The sequence below is a fragment of the Schistocerca nitens genome, chromosome 1 (genome assembly GCF_023898315.1).
Source record: "Schistocerca nitens isolate TAMUIC-IGC-003100 chromosome 1, iqSchNite1.1, whole genome shotgun sequence".
Classification (NCBI taxonomy): domain Eukaryota; kingdom Metazoa; phylum Arthropoda; class Insecta; order Orthoptera; family Acrididae; genus Schistocerca; species Schistocerca nitens.
In genome coordinates, this window is record NC_064614.1 from 701,539,057 (window position 1) to 701,555,688 (window position 16,632).

The following is a 16,632-nucleotide window of genomic DNA, read 5'->3' on the forward strand; positions in this document are numbered from 1 at the left end:
CCGCTATTATTTATTTGGCATAGCTGACTTGCATCTAGATAACATATTGTCACTCTCTGATGATACATCAAATATATCACTTATACAATAATGTAATGAACATTCACGGTAAACTCCAAAGAGCTACAGCATTGTTTTAAAAACAGTTTACAGACAGGCGTGTCAAAATGCACATGAGCAAAAATGACTCATTTTTATGCTAGACAATGATAATAGGATCTATAAACACCTCTTGAAACTCGAGCTTTCCGCCAAATACAGGGTGTTACAAAAAGGTACGGCCAAACTTTCAGGAAACATTCCTCACACACAAATAAAGAAAAGATGTTATGTGGACATGTGTCCGGAAACGCTTAATTTCCATGTTAGAGCTCATTTTAGTTTCGTCAGTATGTACTGTACTTCCTCGATTCACCGCCAGTTGGCCCAATTGAAGGAAGGTAATGTTGACTTCGGTGCTTGTATTGACATGCGACTCATTGCTCTACAGTACTAGCATCAAGCACATCAGTAAGTAGCATCAACAGGTTAGTGTTTATCACGAACGTGGTTTTGCAGTCAGTGCAATGTTTACAAATCCGGAGTTGGCAGATGCCCATTTGATGTATGGATTAGCACGAGGCAATAGCCGTGGCGCGGTACGTTTATATCGAGACAGATTTCCAGAACGAAGGTGTCCCGACAGGAAGACGTTCGAAGCAATTGATCGGCGTCTTAGAGAGCACGGAACATTCCAGCCTATGACTCGCGACTGGGGAAGACCTAGAACGACGAGGATACCTGCAATGGACGAGGCAATTCTTCGTGCAGTTGACGATAACCCTAATGTCACCGTCAGAGAAGTTGCTGCTGTACAAGGTAACGTTGACCACGTCACTGTATGGAGAGTGCTACGGGAGAACCAGTTGTTTCCGTACCATGTACAGCGTGTGCAGGCACTATCAGCAGCTGATTGGCCTCCACGGGTACACTTCTGCGAATGGTTCATCCAACAATGTGTCAATCCCCATTTCAGTGCAAATGTTCTCTTTACGGATGAGGCTTCATTCCAACGTGATCAAATTGTAAATTTTCACAATCAACATGTTTTGTGATGACGAGAAACCGCACGCAATTGTGCAATCACGTCATCAACACAGATTTTCTGTGAACGTTTGGGCAGGCAGTGTTGGTGATGTCTTGATTGGGCCCCATGTTCTTCCACCTACGCTCAATGGAGCACGTTATTATGATTTCATACGGGATACTCTACCTGTGCTCCCAGAACATGTACCTTTACAAGTACGACACAACATGTGGTTCATGCACGATGGAGCTCCTGCACAATTCAGTCGAAGTCTTCGTACGCTTCTTAACAACAGATTCGGTGACCGATTGATTGGTAGAGGCGGACCAATTCCATGGCCTCCACTCTCTCCTGACCTCAACCCTCTTGACTTTCATTTATGCGGGCATTTGAAAGCTCTTGTCTACGCAACCCCGGTACCAAATGTAGAGACTCTTCGTGCTCGTATTGTGGACGGCTGCGATACAATACGCCATTCTCCAGGGCTGCATCAGCGCATCAGGGATTCCATGCGACGGAGGGTGGATGCATGTATCCTCGCTAACGGAGGACATTTTGAACATTTCCTGTAACAAAGTGTTTGAAGTCACGCTGGTACGTTCTGTTGCTGTGTGTTTCCATTCCATGATTAATGTGATTTGAAGAGAAGTAATAAAATGAGCTCTAACATGGAAAGTAAGCGTTTCCGGACACATGTCCACATAACATATTTTCTTTCTTTGTGTGTGAGGAATGTTTCCTGAAAGTTTGGCCGTACCTTTTTGTAACACCCTGTATATCGATGTTACACCTGAGCAGGAAAAATAGTCTCTTACTTTATGAATCATTAATGCAATCAGTAATAATGTCAATGGGGAGCGTTCTGTGCCATAGTATCCAAAGGAACAATATCCAAATATAAAATCCATGATTGGAATAAGCATAAAAGTACAACAACAAAAATATAATTAGCGAGTTGGGGACCAATACCATAAACGCACTTCCTGAGAAAAGAAATGAAGCACCCAGATAGCATGTTCGAACGTGAATATAAATTCGTATACATAGATGCCATCGGTGGGCATGTAAATGATTAGAGCTGAAATTTTCTGTGACAGGGTGTATTAGTGTTGTTACCAGGTGTGATGGGGTATGTAAGGGGCTTGAATATCAGATGTTTAGTGATCACTATGAAAGACACGAAGAAGCTCTGTTAGTCTCGAGGAACAAGGTTACGAACATTTAACTGTGTTTGAAACTGTCCGCATTGTCGGTCTCTATTTCGCGGACTAGTGGCATCGTGCAGCATCCATATTTGTGGGGTATTCATTTGTACAATGGCCTAATGCTTGACTGCATGGGAACATCAGGGGAGGCATACTCGTCGTCAAGGTTCCAGTCCATCACGTCTGTCCACCACAAGGAAGAACGGTGGTACTGTGCATCATAACCCCTTCAAATAAGTGCCAGCCATCAGGGAACTAGTAATAGACTCCTTGCAACATTTTCTGTCATCCTGAACCGTTGGTATGAGACTGCCAGCAGCTGGACTAGAGAATTAACGCCCATATGTAGGCTGACGTTAGCACCACAACTCAAAAGGGTTCATTTGGAACGGTGCCTTGACTGGAAAGCACGGACTGCTGATGAATGGTGTCACATTGCATTAAGTGATGAACTGTGGTTCTGCCCTATCTCAGACGTCCATAGGAGGCGAATGTGGCGTCAACATGGGCACAAGTCTCCTTCTTCTAATGTCCTGTGACACCTGGCCTCATGGCGTGGGTAGCCATCGGGTAAGACTCCAGGTCACGACTCGTACTGATGGAGAGCACTCCGACTGTACATCATGGAGAATGTCAAATCGAACACCTTTCAGCCGTCTAATTTACAAACTGTTATTTTATTGGGCTACCAGTTTCGGTGATATATTACCGATCTCCAGGCCCCCTGACCGACGTGCGAGAAGATTCGAACTTTGGTTCCAGTCAGAACGGGGGCCAACGTTCAAAGACTGTTATTTTTAAATTTCTGCTTGATACAGCGACCACTTCAAACATCGTTTGCCATCTGCAGATGATGTTTGAAGTGATCGCTGTATCAAGCAGAAGTCTACAAATACCAGTCGTTGTATGCTGGCCCCTGTTTTGACCGGAGCCGAGGTTGGTTGGTTGGTTGATCTGGGGGTTGGGGATCAAACAGCGAGGCCATCGATCCCATCGGATTAGGGAAGGAGTGGGAAGGATGTCGGCTGTACACTTTCAAAGGAACCATGACGGCATTTGCTTGTAGCGATTTACGGAAATCACGGAATACAGGATGGCCGGCAGCAGGTTTGAACCGTCGTCCGCCCGAATGGGAGTCCTATGTGGTAACCACTGCGCCATCTCGCTCGGACCGAGGTTGGAATCTTCCTACACGTCAGTCAGGGGCTCTGAAAATGGCGTAACATCTCGCCGAAACTGGTAGCCCAATAAAATAACAGTTTGGAAATTAGACGGCTGAAAGGTGTTTGATTCGACATTCTGTACTGAAAAGCCGAGTCCTGCAACCGTCTTTGAAAAGACTGACATACAGAGTACATCATGAACATCCTGCATCCTCGTACGTTACCCGCTATTCAGCAGTACTGGGGTGCCATTTCTCGGCAGGACAATGTTCGTGCACACGTGACACTTACCTCTATGAACTCTCTGCATGATGTTGAGGTACTGCCGTGGCCTGTTCCCCAGATCTATCCACGCGGCGGAGCGGGACTTGCATTCGGGAGGATAATGTTTCATATCCGCATCCAGCCATTCAGTTTTTGGTTTCCAGTGATTTCACTAAATCCAAGCAAATGCCGGGATGGTTCCTTTGAAATGGGGAGGGCCGAGTTCCTTCCCTATCGTTTCGAATCCGAGATTCTGCTCCGTCTCTTATGACCTCGCGGTCGACAAGACGTTGAACTATTATCTCCCTCCCAATCAACCCCCGAAAGAATATGGATGTACCAGATGAGGCATCAACTCTGTCCTACAGCCAGTATCGAGGATACTAAGGACCAGTTATAAAAATTGTGCGACAGGTGCCTCGGAGGCAATAAAACAGCTTTATGATACCGTTCCCAGCGGAATCAGTGCATTCGTCTAGGCAACAGAAGGTACAATGTCAATTTGATAAGTGGGCTCATCCTGCCAAATTCTTTGTAAATATGATACGATTTCTTAACCACTGAAATAACATCACGTACAATCTCAACCAGTGAAGTTACATTTAGCTTCCTGCTCCCGTTGTGGGTGCGTCGCTCTTTATTGTCAGGCAGTGTGTATTAAACAACTGTTAGGGTTTTTATGATGCTTTGTTTATTTGAATTCATGAAGTTGTGCAACGCCATTTACAGATAACGGACTTAGTATTCAGTCTAAATACTGGTTGACAGCAATTCTTCTCTATCTGTTTGTTGTTAGTCACATTTCCTTATATGAGCCAGCTCCTACATCGTTTCTGGCCTAAAAATGGTTCAAATGGCTCTGAGCACTATGGGACTTAACATCTGAGGTCATCAGTCCCCTAGACTTAGCACTACTTAAACCTAACTAACCTAAGGACTTCACACACATCCATGCCAGAGGCAGGATTCGAACCTGCGACCGTAGCAGCAGCACGGTTCAGGACTGAAGCGCCTAGAACCGGTCGGCCATGGTAGCTGGCATTTCTGGTCTGCCTAGAGTACTGTAGCGTTCTTGTTCCTCTTTGCCGAAAATCATTACTTCCTTTGCATTAACTAAAAAATTATTCCAATAAAATTGTTGTAAATATGTGACCGTATTACATGTGATAAAGCTACCAACAAGTGCTGACAGTGAGATCAAGGATGGGCACGGGGGCCGCCAAGGAAATCACACTATGACGTGTTAGTGAAAGAGTAGGGAACAGAGGGAGATTCAAACCCATCTACCACAGCGAAAAGAAATAAAATAACCTACACGGTTCCACAGAAGTTCACAAGACAAGCTTAACACCCCCAGGGTGTAAGAGGTTAGTAGCGATTGTGAACTTATCCAGACAGTACACGTACTGCGGAGCGCGACCGAAGCAGTCGGCTTGGTCAGCATACTAAATCATCAGTGGCTTACAAACAAGCGTAACAGGACTCTATAGTTGTAGTGGACTGACAAGGCAGCCAGTCCACAGTGACGGGTAACCGAAAGGCACGCGTACACACACGCCGACTGGCGTTAAGTCTGAAACAGGATACGTGATGAAAGCTATAAAGAAAAGAACGGAGCTCCTCGTATACTTAACTTTAATTCATTGTGGTACATTTCTCTTGATAATACAATTGAGACTCTCTCCAGATATGGTTAATGCGCCTTGCTAGGTCGTAGCCATGGACTTAGCTGAAGGCTATTCTAACTGTCTCTCGGCAATTGAGAGAAAGGCTTCGTTCGTGTAGTCGCTAGCAATGTCGTCCGTACAACCGGGGCGAGTGCTAGTAAGTCTCTCGAGACCTGCCTTGTGGTGGCGCTCGGTCTGCGATCCTGACAGTGGCGACACGCGGGTCCGACATGTACTAATGGACCGCGGCCGATTTAAGCTACCACCTAGCAAGTGTGGTGTCTGGCGGTGACACCACAATAGTCTAAACAAGACCGTGTTTTGTATAGGTAGCCATTCGCCACTAAGTGAAAAGTCAGTAAGGCTGTCGAGGCAGCAAAGAGGCCATCCAGCAAGAACCGCGAGCACGACACCTGTAGCCAACAGGAAGCACTGGCAGCTTACACATCTTTAAGTCATTTGTGTCTTGATTCATAGTGGCTGCAGGATCACACCACGTATACAGGGTGGTCCTCTGATCGTGACCGGGCCAAATATCTCACGAAATAGGCGTCAAACGAAAAAAAAATACAAAGAACGAAAGTTGTCTAGCTTAAAGGTGGAAACCAGATGGCGCTATGGTTGGTCCGCTAGATGGCGCTGCCATAGGTCAAACGGATATCAACTGCGTTATTTAAAATAGGAACCCACTTTTTTATTACATATTCATGTAGTACGTAAAGAAATATGAATGTTTTAGTTGGACCACTTTTTTCGCTTTGTGATGGATGGCGCTGTAATAGTCACAAACATATGGATCACAATTTTAGGCGAAAGTTGGTAACAGGTAGGTTTTTTGAATTAAAATACAGAACGTAGGTACGTTTGAACATTTTATTTCGGTTGTTCCAATGTGATACATGTGCCTTTGTGAACTTATCATTTCTGAGAACACATGCTGTTACAGCGTGATTATCTGTAAATACCACATTAATGCAATAAATGCTCAAAATTTAGTCCGTCAACCTCATTTGGCAATACGTGTAACGACATTCCTCTCAACAGCGAGTAGTTCGCCTTCCGTAATGTTCGCATATGCATTGACAATGCGCTGACGCATGTTGTCAGGCGTTGTCGGTGGATCACGATAGGAAATATCCTTCAACTTTCCCCACAAAAAGAAATCCGGGGACGTCAGATCCGGTGAACGTGTGGGCCATGGTATGGTGCTTCCACGACCAATCCACCTGTCATGAAGTATGCTATTCAGTACCGCTTCAACCGCACGCGAGCTATATGCCGGACATCCATCATGTTGGAAGTACATCGCCATTCTGTCATTCAGTCAAACATCTTGTAGTAACATCGGTAGAACATTACGCAGGAAATCAGCATACACTGCACCATTTAGATTGCCATCGATAAAATGGGGGCCAGTTATCCTACCTCCCATAATGCCGCACCATACATTAACCCTCCAAGTACGATGATGTTGCACTTGTCACAGCCATCGTGGATTTTCCGTTGTCCAATAGAGCATATTATGCCGGTTTACGTTACCGCTGTTGGTGTATGACCCGCTTCGTCGCTAAACAGAACGCGTGCAAAAAAATCTGTCATCATCCCGTAATTTCTCTTGTGCCCAGTGGCAGAACTGCACACGACGTTCAAAGTCGTCGCCATGCAATTCCTGGTGCATAGAAATATGGTACGGGTGCAATCAATGTTGATGTAGCATTCTCAACACCGACGTTTTTGAGATTCCCGATCCTCGCGCAATTTGTCTCCCACTGATGTGCGGATTAGCCGCGACAGCAGCTAAAACACCTACTTGGGCATCATCATTTGTTGCAGGTCGTGGTTGATGTTTCACATCTGGCTGAACACTTCCTGTTTCCTTAAATAACGTAACTATACGGTGAACGGCCCGGACACTTGGATGATGTAGTCTAGGATACCGAGCAGCATACATAGCACACGCCCGTTGGGCATTTTGATCACAATAGCCATACATGAACACGATATCGACCTTTTCCGCAATTGGTAAACGGTCCATTTTAACACGGGTAATGTATCACGAAGCAAATACCTTCCGCACTGGCGGAATGTTTCGTGATACCACGTACTTATACGTTTGTGACTATTACAACGCCATCTGTCACAAAGCGAAAAAAGTGGTCCAACTAAAACATTCATACTTTTTTACGTACTACACGAATATGTAATAAAAATGGGGGTTCCTATTTAAAAAAACGCAGTTGATATTCGTTTGACCTATGGCAGCGCCATCTAGCGGGCCAACCATAGTGCCATCTGGTTTTCCCCCTCAAGCTAGACGAGTTTCGTTCTTTGTAGTTTTTTCGTTTGACGCTTATTTCGTGAGATATTTGGACCGGTCACTATCAATTGGCCACCCTGTATAAAGAGGAGGCGCTGAATAGAATTGGGAAGACACAACTTGTGACACATCTTGACTAAAAGAAGAGATCGGTCAATAGGACATATTCTGGGACGTAAAGGGATTACCATTTTAATACTGGAGGCAAGTGAGCAAGAGATGAAAACAGCAAGCAGATTCAGAACGATGTAGGCTGCAGTAGTTATTCGGAGATGAAGAGGCTTAGAGAATATAGAGTAATATGGACAGCTGCATCAAAGCAGTTTTCAGACTGAAGACCACAACAATATCATTCACAGCAAAGAACCCGCCCGAACAGCCGAGTTCGCTATGCGCCGCTCCAGGGGTAAGGGGACGCCGAGCTTCCACAGTACCGTGTCCGCCTCGCTGCTTAACGATGAAGACTGAAGAACCGACCAGCATGGATATGGTTGTTAGGTGGTTTCCCATGTCCAATTAGGTAAATACCGGGGTACTGTCCACGTATCGCGTCTGTTACACGGTACGAAAACATTTAGAAAACGGTCTCACACTTGCACCATAGATTTATTCTAGACGCAGACAGATGAGGTACATAGATTCCGCTCAGGGGTTTCAGGAATGGCGTCCTGCCGCCAGCTAACAATGACAGTGTCGATGCCGTACAGTAACGAGAAAAAGGTGAAGGAAGAAGAAGAAGGTAGCCAGCAACAACCATATGTATCCCCCCCCCCTCCCCGATCGTCACACAAGCATAAAATAGTGCGCCACACTGCACACTGCACAGATACTCTCAGACAATGAACGTAAGGCAGCAACCACAAGTCATAAAAAGTCGCCCTGATGAAGACAGCCTATGACGCGGCCACGCTGAATTTATTGTATTCAATTTTTAATTTAAATTGACTCCAGTCGCGAAAGCTTTCGCCATTATAGAAAACTGTTGTGTCGGTAGAGGTGGCCAATTACTTTATTTTTTCCGTCCTCATGGTAGCAGAGAATTTTTTTCCCCATTCTTCTAAGAACTGCTTCATTTGTTAGGTTTTTTGTCCACGGAATTTCTTGCATTCTCTTCCAGCACCACATTTTTAATGTAGCCAGACGTCTCTTGTCACACATATCAATGGTCCACGTTTCCAAGGCATGCAAAACCACACCAAAGCTCTTAGCATTTTTTTTTGGTCTCCTCGTTTGCGTTCCTTTGTATATTCAACCCCTTTATCCTGAAACAGGCGGCATTTGACTGAGTAATTCAGTGCTTTAGGCATGGTGAACCTTTATCAACTGAGGTGGTTTTACTTCGTATGTAGTTATAGGTATTTTTCTGAGTGCTATGTAATGATCTCTAATTTACCGCTATATTCACCGGTTTAGTGCCATATTTTCAGTCTTCTTTGCATTAAATTTCATATATACTTGTCTGTCAGCACCCTGTCCACTATTTTTTTTTTTAGCCGCGAGGGGTAGCCGGGCGGTCTAGGGCTCCTAGTCACGGTTCGCGCGGCACCTCCCCCCCCCCCCCCCTCCCACCGTCGGAGGTTCGAGAGTCCTCCCTCGGGAATGGATGTGTGTATTGGTGCGTTGTCCTTAGTGCAAGTTAAAGTTAGATGAAGTAGCGTGAAAGCTTAGGGACCGATAACCTCAGCTGTTTGGTCTTTAAGACCTTACCACAAATTACCATTTTTTGTAATTTCTTGTCGTTCTCCTCAATAGGCCTACCTATCTCAATATACAGATTTGTCAGAAAAAAATCCGAAAACCTTGCGAGGATGCTGCAAGTTAGGTTGTGCTGAGAAAAAAATTGTTGAGAAAAAATTTTAGACGTTGCGCCGATCCTGAGCTAATTAGCATTGAAACTAGCCAATAAGGCTGCTGCGTGCGCAAATCCTAGAGGTCCGCCAGATACAAAGATACAATTAGTGTCAGTTGTGCTGGTGGTGTAGATGACAGCGCACGAGACTGCTCAGTCTGCGGCTCGGGTTCGATCCTCACTACTGCTCCGGGGCCGGTTTTTGTATCGGTCTCTTGTTCAGTTTTAGGAAACCAAATGAATAACACGTTTGGTGACACTGTCTAGGGCGGGGGCTTGACATGTCTCTGGCGGGCCGCTTGAATTTTCCGGGCACAGTTGCTGATTGGCTAACATCAGTGCTAATTAACTGGGAAACGGCGCAACGTATCGAATTTAAAAATATATATATATATCTCAGCACTACGTACTCTGCAACACCGTTATAAGCTTTCCAGACTGTTTCTGTTCAACTTGTATAGGTCCTAAAATATAACGTAGAGGGATAAAAACTCACTGTTGGCCTATAGAAAGACAGAGGAACATATCTGGTGGCAATATAGATTTGCAAACTTGGAATATAAATAAGTAACTAAATTTCGGCATGAGAGAAGAAAAAAACGAAAGCTTCATTTTCCTCTTACTGCTCGTTGGGGCACCTCGTATGACCTCATGAGTTGACATGGGACAGGTGAGCGAGCCTGATCCTGAATCCACATGCTGGATTATCGGCCTTTTCTCTAGAAAACAGTTTAGTCTTAGTGTGGATTTTAGGCAGCTTTGAACATCCAGTTAGGCAAATGCTTGGTCGGTCCCCATCTCTGCTTCAGCCACAAAACATGGAGACACCTGAAGTATGAGTGCATACATATTAAAGCGTGCACATTCCGTGGACAGATGGCGCCCACGTCTTTCTTTCCTTGTGGTGAGGAGTGTAGAGATAGGATGGACTTATGGTCATGGAAGTAAAGTAGAATTAATTGCCAAACAGAACTGGCTAATGCGAATCCATTTGTCATCTTTTCCTTGCGTAGCATAAGTGCTCTAAAGCATATGGGCTGTACAGTAGTTAAATGACTGTGATGAGCGATGTAGAGTGTAGTGGCCTGTTTCTGTTGTAGAATGGAGAGATGAAATCCCAAGCCACCACATAGTTATCGAGTAGCAGCAATGGAGCCGCCGAGCTTAACTTCCCCACCCAACGGAGAGATGGCCGTGAAATAGTATGTCGAATGCCTACCTCCCTCGAGACACCGTGGAGAGGTTTTTGATAAAGTCTGCTGATAGCCATCTCCACTCTTCCCCATTTCCCACTACAGCCTCGAACAGGATACCCACGCGTCGAGCACCTACACAGATTTGCGGCCTCTGTTACGGACATAAGTGCTGCGCATGGGTTGTGGCTGTCATTAGGCTGCCCCACAGTGGGAAAGCGCCGAAACAAGCAGAAAAAGGCGTTTATACTCTCAAAGTTTACTGCAAGTATTTAAACCTGATATAGTCCGCAGCGCGTGGTCAAGTGGCTAGCGTTGCTGCTTCTGGATCACGGGGTCCCGGTTCGATTAACGGCCAGGCTGGGGATTTTCTCTGCCCGGGGACGGGATGCTTATGTTTCCTCATCATTTCTTCATCATAATCGTAAGTGACAGTGGCTAATTGGACTGTGAAAAAAAAGGACTATTTAAAAATTGGGACTTTGTACGGGTGCTGATGACCGCGCAGTTGAGCGCCCCCACAAACCAAACAACGAACAAAACCTGATGTAATATGGGCAACGTACATATCAATATCGGTGGTTATTTTTGCAAGCGCTCATTGTATGATGTCATGAGGAATTTTATATTCTACAAAAATCCAGAACTGCCTCCGTCGGTCGAACGTGATACCTCCCCGTAAGTAACTGAAATGATAGGGTATGCTTCCTTACTGTATGATGTCAACATTTTAATAACTCCGCTTTTCAGAACACTGAAACTGAACTACGAGATGAGTATGACTTAAAAGAAAGCAGTATGTGACGTACTGGGGCTCTAACTTGGAGCCCTACCATTTTCTGCCAGTGTACTATACACGTGGATCGTTGGTCACCAGGGATTCCAGCTATTATACAACCGAAGTGCAGGAACGTCATTGACAGTGGAAGGAAATGGCAGACAAGGCGACCTGGCGGTCAGGTGTCTGCTACGCAGCGCGCTTGTTACCGTCCGTGTACATGTGACGCTCTAATAGCCTAGTCAACAAGCTGCAGCATAGCTGTCACTGTGTAGCCCTAAATCTGCTGAAGCATCTACTCGCTGAGTGAATCGATAACAAAACGATAGCGACACCAGAACAGCGCAATACGCTGTCGATAGCCAATGAAATGTGTCGCCGCTTGGAATTCGCCAAATGATTTTCTCTTTCAATGCAGTATTGAACACTTTGGGAGACTGTAAACATTTTGGGAGACACAGAATGGGAGCGTCATCATACTGTATTGATGCGGCTTGCCTCGACTTCGTCTCCTGCAATAAACTCGTTGTCTCTAATATACAGCGTCCTCAGTTATTTGCGGAATATACTTCCAAAATATGTTTTCCCCTACGGCTGTCTCTAGTACCTGCCATCTTGACAAATGTCTTATAACCCTTTTGCTTCTTATACTCAGAGTTTTCCACGTATTCCATTCATCTCCAGAAACCCTATTTCTCACCAGTCGACTTGACTTTCAACATCCTTTCTTAACATCACATCTTATAGATGTTGATCCTCTTCCTTTCCTGTTATACCGCAATCCTTGGTTCACTTCCACACAATCCTTTGCTCCAAATGTAGAATCTCAGAAATTACTTCCTCAAATTAAGACCTATGTTTGAAACTAGTAGAATCGTTTCCTTATACATCCTTGCTCAGACCAAACTGTCTTGCTCTCTTTCCAAAGTAACAGCATTGCTTTACTTCGTCCACTACCTGATCTTCAATATTGATGTGAAGTTTATCACCAATGTCGTTTCTGGTTCCACACATTACTTTCGTCTTTCTTCGGTCTGTAGTGTGTGTCCATGAGACTGATCACTCCATTCAAGAGCTCCTGCAATTTTTCTCACTTTCACTGTGAATAACAATCTCCAGCAAATCTTATCGTTGGAATCACATCACCCTGAATTTTAGTCCCACTCCTGAACCTATCTTTTAATTTCGTCATTGCTTCTTCATTGTACTGGTTGAACAACAGGAGAGAAAGACTGCATACTTGTCTAACACCCGTAATCCTGGCACTTCATTCTTGGTCTTCCATTCAAATTATCCTTTCCTGGTTCTTGTACTCTTCTCTAGTTCGACGAATCGTTTGAATGTGTCTTCGTTTTTCGTAAGCCACTATTTTCAGGTCATTATCAAGCAGAACAACAGAACTGCCTTTCTGGTGTTTTTGCCTCTCAGCCGGCCGCGGTGGTCTAGCGGTTCTAGGCGCGCAGTCCGGAACCGCGCGACTGCTACGGTCGCAGGTTCGAATCCTGCCTCGGGCATGGATGTGTGTGATGTCCTTAGGTTAGTTAGGTTTAAGTAGTTCTAAGTTCTAGGGGACCGATGACCACAGATGTTAAGTCCCATAGTGCTCAGAGCCATTTGAACCATTTTTTTTTTTTTTTTTTTGCCTCTCAGAAAGCGGAACTGGTCGTCACCTAAAAGATGCACTTACATGTAAAGTGCAACAGATGTATGCGATGTGTTAAAACAAATTTGGGTGAAAGAACGCCGGAAATTGGCCAACTGGAGCATGGATGGACTAATGAACGCATCTCCACCATCACACACATGGGCTAACAGCGCTGGAAATCAAATGGTTCAAATGGCTCTGAGCACTATGGGACTTAACATCTGAGGTTATCAGTCCCCTACAACTTAGAACTACTTAAACCTAACTAACCTAAGGACATCACACACATCTATGCCCGAGGCAGGGTTCGAACCTGCGACCGTAGCGGTCGCGCGGTTCCAGACTGTAGCGCGGTTCCAGACTATAGCCCCTAGAACCGCTCGCCACCGCGGCCGGCTGCAGGAAATCACCACTGAGGATTCTTCACAAATAGAAAAAGCGAAATGCGTTTCGCAATAAACAAAATGCCTTCAATTAGTTGCGTAGACAGAACATACCTCTGCGCATTCACTCATGAGTTCATACTGTCCTTTCAAGAAAGACCGGCTGATTTCCTGCCTCACTTTTATCGGAACTGAACGTTTGCTTGGTTTCTAATGTGCTCTACGTCTAATAGATGCTAGACTCCAGTCTTCCATTTTTGATAACTCGAGATTGTGCTTTCCTTTAACGCTTTGCTGCCTAGAGCGAAAAGGGGACGCAAGTGCAATACAGCTTCATCTACAAAGGAAAATGTCTTTCTAGTGATCACGTTTCTCATCACTGACTAATCTATTTATTTCCACATTCACAAGAGCGCCTACATGCACAACGAACAATTGATCAATTTCCTACCTGCACGGCTGTCGCAGCTCCTTTACTGCTATCAAACACACCTCTTTGCTGTCGGTCTAAAACACTTAAATCCCGTTTGGTCGTTAGCGAATGCAGCATCCAGAAGCGCTCACATTTACACTGACTAAACAGTTGTCAAAACTGAAAGCTCTAGGAAACAGACTGCTTTTTTCTACTGACACTTTTACATGGCAGTACAAATTTTGTTGGTAGCAGAACTTGAGCAAAGTGTAATTTATATTCTTCCACGTATTACCTCTTGTAACCTCTCCAAATCATTTCTGGGATACTAACAATATTGTAGGAGGACACTGATGTTTCTATAAACAAAAATTGCCGCGTAGTCTTGGGTGCCTTGCCACGGTTCTTGCGGCTGCCCCCCCCCCCTCCCCCCTCCCGCCAGAGGTTTGAGTCCTCCCTCTGGCATGGGTGTGTGTGTTTTCCTTAGTTCAAGTTAGTTCAAGTTAGATGAAGTAGTGTGTAAGCCTTGGGACCAATGACCTCGTCAGTTTGGTCCAATACAAACTTACCACAAATTTGCAATAACCAATAATTCCTTCAAAAGTGGCATCCTAGGAGCGTCTAAATTCTTGACAAGTTTTGGATTTCTCTACGTCTAAATCTAGATAATTCCTCTACAATTCACAGTTAAGTGCTTGGCAGAGGGTACATCGAACCACCAAACTATTTCTCTACCGTTCCACTCTCGAAAGCGCGGGAGAAACGAGTACTTAAATCTGCACGAACTCTGATTTCTCTTTTTTTGTGATGACCGTTTCTCCCTGTGTAGATGGGTGCCGGAAGAGAACGCTGGCAATTGAAATTTCGCGTAAAGATCTTGTCCCCACGTAAAAAGCCTTTTCTTTAATGATTGCCCCCTCAATTCACGTATCATATCAGTGGCACTCTCTCCAATATTTCGAGATAATGTAAAACGAGCTGCCCTTCTTTGAAGTTTGTCGACGTCCTCGGTCAGTCCCTTCTGATGCCGATCCCACATCGCATAGCAATACTCCATAAGAAGGCCTACAAGCGAGGTGTAAGTAGCCTCTTTAATAGACCTGTTGCACTTTCTATGTGGTCTGTCAATAAATCGCTGTCTTTGGTGTGCTTTCCCCTCAACATTACCTATGTGCTCGTTCCAACTTACGTTGTTCGTAATTATAATCCCCGTCTTTAGTTGGCCTTAAAGCTTTTAGATTTGTGCGATTTATCAAAAATGGTTCAAATGGCTCTAAATACTATGGGACTTAACATCTGAGGTCATCAGTCCCCTAGACTTAGAACTACGTAAACCTAAGTAACCTAAGGACATCACACAAATCTATGCCGAAGGCAGGATTCGAACCTTCGACCGTAGCAGCCGCGTGGTTCCGGACTGAAGCGCCTAGAGCCTCTCGGCCACAGCGGCCGGCTGCGATTTATCGTGTGACCGAAAAATAACGGAGTTCTTTTTATATTCGTTTTGTTAACTTCGAACTTTTCATATTTATGGTCAACTGCCATCTTTCGCAAGATACAGATATCTTGTCTAAACCATTTTCAGTTGGTTTTGGTCATCTGAAAACTTTACAAAGCGTTAAATGACAGCATCATCTGCAAATAATCTAAGACAGCTGCTCAGATTGTCGCCTATGTCGTTTATGTAGAAAAGAAACAGCAAAGGCATGTAACGTTTCTCTGAGGATCCCCTGTCGATAGCATTCACTACTTCGTGACAACAGAGGTAGTTGTGTTTTACAAGAACAATATTTTCTATGTCCGTGCTATTTGTCAATAAATCTGCTTCAGCATTTGAGTTTACATTCTGGAGTGAACCTGTAGTAGTGCAGTGTATAGCTTTTAGTCTACCTTCCTGCTGTATTAATTGTTTAGCCATTTGAGGAATTGCTTCTTGTTTACCTAAGGCCTATCATCACACCTATTTTACCACAAAAAAACGGTATAACTCATCGCAGGGAGCTCAAAATAAACTCCTTTTTACTACGACAAGTTTGAATCCACAGATCATCGTCAGATATTCCGTATACTAAAAGAGAGCATACGCGAGATGCACATCACATTTAACTGTCATTATAACGCTATCTGGTGTACATCTCACGAAAATTAATATAGGGTGCCACATACCCACATAAGCCATTTAAACTGTTTTAATATCTCATGTATGTGGCATCTTGTTATTTTAATTTTCGTGAGCTTGTACACCAGATAACGTGATACTGATAGTTAAATATGAAATGATTTTCGTGTATGTCTCATTTGGTGTACAAGATCCCTGATGTGGTTTGCATCTTAAAACTAGTAGTAATAAAGGAGTATTAATTATCAGTTCTTGTCAATGAACTGTGACATTTTTTGAAACAGCTGCAATACAAGCTGTCAGGCACCACCCTTCCAGACTATACTAGGATTTTATCAGAACCATTTATGTGCCTGTGGTAATTAAGGGACTGTAACAAACACATCAACCAAAACCAACTTCCGAAATTCTGTAGCCAGACTTTCGTAAATTAACAGGCGTTTTCCTGTTGGCGTGGATTTTTCAACTCCGTGTCGTCCTTCCGCGAGTCAAAGAAATCTGTAACCATTTGTTCTGACCTTCTTTGTACCCACACTTCGGCTCGTCATATGAAATTTTTATACCTCACACT